Source organism: Myotis brandtii, unplaced genomic scaffold, assembly GCF_000412655.1.
Source record: "Myotis brandtii unplaced genomic scaffold, ASM41265v1 scaffold34, whole genome shotgun sequence".
Classification (NCBI taxonomy): domain Eukaryota; kingdom Metazoa; phylum Chordata; class Mammalia; order Chiroptera; family Vespertilionidae; genus Myotis; species Myotis brandtii.
Window position 1 is genome coordinate 1,602,291 of NW_005363098.1, and position 6,229 is coordinate 1,608,519.

The following is a 6,229-nucleotide window of genomic DNA, read 5'->3' on the forward strand; positions in this document are numbered from 1 at the left end:
CTCTGGGTGGTGGAATACTAAAGGATTGTCGTGTGTGTGTGTGTGTGTGTGTGTGTGTGTGTGTGTGTGTGTGTGAGAGAGAGAGAGAGAGAGAGAGAGAGAAGAGAGAGAGAGAGAGATCTGTATTTTCCAAATTGTCTGCAATTAATTATAACTACATTTTAGAGAAAACACATTTAAAATAAGCTATATAACTTTCATTAAAAAGAGGGCAAATTATGTAGAAAACTATGAACAAAAGCAAACTGGAAAAAGCATCACAGAACTTTAGGGACATTAACTTCTAGGGAGGCATGAGATTGAGACTAAATTTTACTTTTTTTTTCTAACAAAGACATTTCATTCTTATAAGAAGAAAATAGTATTTGTTTGAACGTCTTTTACCATACATGTAAAATAAATGTTTTCTTTAAATTTGCCCTCAATGACCACAACGTTTTGGAGGGTAGTTGGGGAACTACAACATCTCTAAAGAGTCAAAACTCAGATTTTCCTCCCAGGAAGTAAGAGTCAGTCTGCTGTGTCATAGCTTTGGAAAACTTTGGTTCTCAGGCTTGAAAGTAAAGACTCTTGATTGACTGAAGCAGGAGCCCAGGTTCCAGAACTGCCATGGGTTTCCTTCTGCAATGCAGAGGGGGCTGTGTGAATACATAACCTAAAAATGCCTCTTGGTGGCAGCTCACCTGCCATCCTTAACAAATACAGCTTACGCTGGCAGGCGACTGCAAACTCCAGGAGTGAAGGGACTGTGCTTGGTGCACTGTTTTATCCTCTGCACAACCACAACACCTGGAACAGGATATATCCTAATAATTTTGAACAAATGAATTTTTAAATGAGCTGCATTGTGCATGTTTTAAGATGACAATGATGTCATACATTTATAGGTAAAAACAAATAAACAAAACCAGAGGTCCAAAAGAAAAGTGAGTGATAAATCAGTGGAAGCATTCTTAGTCCTACACAGAGGTTAGCAACAGCCTTTAACTAGTCTTTTGTTTGTCTCATATAATTCCAATTTTTTAAATTAATTCTTTTAGGTTTATTATATTTTGATGTATGGACCATATAAATCTTACATATTTCAGTCAAGGTTTTAATGCCCACATTCATACATGCTTGATAAAAATGAAATTTGAAAAGACTTCTGAGAAATCAATTTGTCAGTAAGAGAAGTATTTTTAAATACTCGTATTTTTATGTAACATCAATTTCTAAAAATTCCTTTCATAAGGAAATAATTTGAAATAGTCAAAAGGTTATTTAACAAAAATGTTTACTATGGAATTATTTGTAATAATAAAGCAGAAGTGGGTTAACATTGCAAACTTGAGACTGGTATTTGTAGAAAGACAGTCTTGCAAGGTTGACCCTTGACTGGCATCTGGGAACTTGGCAGGTAAATAGTTCCCTACACTTTCCCTAAAAGATAAGGGTGTATTACTACACCTAGATTGTACAAACAATATTGTTTATACAGAATAATATTGGAACATGCTAAGCAGAAGACGCCTATGTGACCATTTCCCAATCAAAGCCTTGGGCGCTGAGTCTCTGAAGAGTTTCTCCATTTACAACACTTCACACATGTCATGACTCATTGCTGGAGGAATGACGTGCATCCGTGTGACTCCACTGGAAGGGGACTCTTGGAAGCTTGCTCCTGGTTTGCTCTGGTCTTCACCCATGTGCCTTTTTCCTTTCTTGATTTTGCTTTGTATCCTTGAACTATAATGAACCTTCGCTATGAATATCACTACATACTGAGCCCCATGAATCCTCCTAGCAAATCATCAAACCTGCAGGTAGTCTATGGACCCACAACACAACAATAACATGGGAAATAACATAAATTTTCAGTAATAAAAGATTGGTTAGGTAAATTACAGTATATACATGCATTGGATTATTTTATGAAAACAAAATGTTTGATTCTGAAGGTTTTTACAAAATAACTATACCACTGAAAATATTATATATCTTATGCTTCTAATTATAAACAAAAAATCCATAAACAAAAGGATTAAACAAAAACATACCAATATGCTGAAAGTGACTTCTGGAACAGTCAAATTTTTGTCTGTATTATATTCTTCTCTGACGTGGCTGAATGTGGGGTTCATAAATCCTAAGTACCTGAGTCATATACGGCCACCTTTTCAGGAAAGCTATCCTAATGAGTTTTTTCCTCATACCAGTTGCTGTAGGACTTAACCCATGTTTTGTCTGTGCAACCAGACTTGCTGCCTGAGCTTTAGAGGGCTGGGTTAGGAAGCAGTTCATGAGCCTGACCAACACATCTGAGTTGGACATGAAAGGGTGAGCACACTGAACATGCCTGGCTCAATTCTGCCCGTTTGGTCTCTACACCAAATGGATACAATCTGACACAATCAAGTCTTATATTTAATAGTTTAAATACTAAGTGAATGAACAGAAGCCGGTGGTTAGCTGAGAGGCTTAGCAACTTCTCTACTTCTCCCCAAAGCAGGTTGATACTCCCAGGGTTGGGAAATCCAGATCATAGAATGGCTGTGGGGCTGAGGGGATGACTTCCCGCAAGGCCTTCACATACATGCTGCATCACTAAAGGAAAACGCATATGCCACTCCCTTTCAGGTATAAGGAGCCTGACATGAATGTTTGGCCTTCCAGAAGATCTCTACTGGAGATACTTTCGTTTTGTAATTTAAAAAAAGGATGATTAAGCTTTAGTGAACAAAACCTATCTACAAAATGCTTTGTTGCACATCTTTGGTATTTCATTTCTTCACAGGTTATGCATGCAGTAGAATTATTGTGCAAATTCTGGAATCAGGTGGCCTTTTTATAAAATAAAAACAAGAATCTATTCCCTAAGAAAGATTGTTAATTTTTAGTTATTTCCATCTGTCTTTGATGATTGCCTTGTCAGAAGATTGAAGTTCATTAATGCATCATTATCTTTACTAAAAGCTTGTTAAAGTAATACATTCAAGGAAGGAAATAAGATTTTGGTGACAAAAACAAAAGGATAATTATGGAACAGCATTTTAGCCCTGCTTATGTCTGTGTATTTATTCCAAATGTTTCACCCCACTTTTTTTCTACTCTCCTAGTCATAGCTAGGAGAGAGATAGCTTGTCACCTTACAAGGTATATAGACCATATATGGTTGCTGGCAACTTAACAAAATTATAGGAAGAGTATTATAGAGAATCAATTGAAAATGTATGTAAGTACAGAGATTCACAAAGACTGAGTCTATAAAGCTACAGCAAATATCACACATAAATATAACAGACAAGATTAGTGAAATAAGCTAACATGAACTTTCCATTATCATGATTACCAGTTAACAATTATTGGGTTTAAAGACTAGACAATTTCTACCTTTCTTTTCAGTCCTTTCAATCATCATTAGAAAGGAAGAAAAGATAAAACATAAATGTTTCTCCCTGCTAAAAATATAAGTAAAGTCTACATTCTGAGTGAATAATGAAAATCCTGAATATTAATGTGTTAAATGTTCTCTATGAATCTCAGTGGCCATGTGGCCCTGTTTCCATTATTACCAATAAATGAAAATTGACTGTACTAATAAAATATTTCACAGATGCTCTGTCTTCTTACTCCTACACATCAACAGATAAAATTCAATAAAATTTGGTTCTTTTCAGAAACATAATATGTATTATTTTGCAGAAACTAAGAAAAATGGAGGATAAAATTAAATTTATTTATTAGTTCATTTACTGATTTTGCTAATTACTAAATCCAAACCTGAATCTTTTCCCTAAAGTGCTCTACTTGCCTTAACCTAAAAGAGTATTAAGTCCATCCCACTCATTTGCCTATGCCATAGTCTCCACCTATGATGGTTAACTTTATGGGCCACCTTGTCTAGGACACAGTGTCCAGATATTTGGTCAAACATATCTGGATGTTGCTGTGAAAGTTTTTGATTTTTAAAAAAAATATATATTTTATTGATTTTTTACAGAGAGGAAGGGAGAGGGATAGAGAGTTAGAAACATCGATGAGAGAGACACATTGATCAGCTGCCTCCTGCACACCTCCTACTGAGGATGTGCCCACAACCAAGGTACATGCCCTTGACCGGAATCGAACCTGGGACCTTTCAGTCCGCAGGCCGATGCTCTATCCACTGAGCCAAACTGGTTAGGGCTGTTTTTGATTTTTTTTAGATGAGATTAACATTTAAATCTGCTTTGAGTAAAGCAGATTGCCTTCCATAATGTTGGTGGGCTTCATCCAAACAGTTGAAGGTCTTAAAAAAAAAATAAAAAAAGCAAAAGATTGACTTTCCCTGAAAAAGAGAGAATTCTGTGAGGAGACTGCCTTCAGTTTTGAGCTGCAACATCAACTTTTCCCAGGTCTCCAATCTGACAGCCCTCACTGCAGATTTTTTAAAAATATATTTTTATTGATTTCAGAGAGGAAGGTAGAGGGAGAGAGAGATAGAAACATCAATGATGAGAAAGAATCATTGATAGGCTGCCTCCTACACACCCATCACTGGGGATCGAGCCCACAACCCGGGCATGTGCCCTGACCGGAATCCAACCGTGACCTCCTGGGTCATAGGTCGACACTCAACCATTGAGCCACGTGGCCAGGCCTCACTGCAGATTTGAACTTACTCTGCAATTGCATGAACTATGCCTTAATATAAATCTCCCCATACATTGTGGGGTAAAGAAAGAGAGACAGAGAGAGACAGAAATTGATTGATTTTAAGAAATCATATATGGAGAGAAACAAAAGATATAAATATATGTTTATCTATATAGATAGATATGTACCTATATCTATACCTATCTCAAGAGAATGAGAAAGATCTTATTGGCTCTGTTTTTCTGGAGAACCCTGACTATTATAACCTCATAACACACCCTAACCAGTCTCTACCTTCCCAAGCACACCAAACCCTCAAGGCCAAGCTAAAACACCAAATTTTTCTCTTTTCTCATAAATGCATTTTGGAATTAAATGGAATATGACTGGCATGATGACAACAATAACCTTGAATCTATCCTAATAATTTTAAAAAATTAATTAATTTTAAGTTTTGTGTTTTCAGTATTAAGAAAAGTATGCCTTGCAATCTCCTCACTAATAAGATAAGCCAATATGGATGGTCATGAATTCTGAGGACTACTCATCCACCACTGGGACAGAATACAGGTCAATACCAATATTGTGGGTTACCTTTCCTTGTGTCTTAACTCAGTCACAACACTATAACTTATTTAAAAGACATGACAGATGTCTACAATCTATTTGTATTTCTAAGCACCTAGCAGAGCATTTTGCATGCTCTGCTTTCAAAACATTAAAAACACACACACACACACACAAAGCCTTTCCTTTTGCCTTAAAATTCAAATAACATCTTCACTTTCATTATGGATACTTCTAAAAATCGTCTTTAACCCCTATAAAAGATAAAACCAAAACAATATGATAACTTCATCTCCATAAAGCCTCTGTCAAAATGATGAAAAATGTGAAATTTGAATAATTACTGGATATTAGATGAGATACTATTTTGATTGTTCTTTAAAAAGAGATGCCTGCCCAGCCAGCATGGCTCAGTGGTTGAGCATTGACCTATAAACCAGAAGGTTACGGTTCAATTCCTGGTCAGGGCACATGCCCTGGTTGTGGGCTTGATCCCCAGTGTGGGACATGCAGGAGGAAACCAATCAATGATTCTCTGTCATCATTTATATGTTTCTACTTCCCTCTCCCTCTCCTTTCCTCTCTGAAATCAATAAAAATATTTTTTTAAAAAGGATTCCTTATGTTTTATAATAAAACTGAAAAAATATTTATGGATGGATATCAAGGTTTTTAATTCAAATAATCCAAGCTGACAAGGGAACTGAGTGGGTACATTAATGAAATGACCACGAGTTCATAATTATTGAAGCTGGATGATGGGTACATGTGTATTTACTATCCTACTTTATTTGTGTATATATTTATGTTTTCTATAATAAAATGGTTTTACCTGTTTATTCCAAAATGCATATACTTTTATTATACCAGGAAAACATTGAATTAAAAAAACTAATCATGGAGGTAGGGGTGGGGGTGGGGGTGGGCTAGAAGAGGTCAATGAGGGAAAAACCTCATATGTAATACTTTCAACAATAAAGATTTTTTTAAATGGAAAAAAAAAACACTAATCATCAGGAAAAGAGAGCCAGGCCACAAAGCAAAA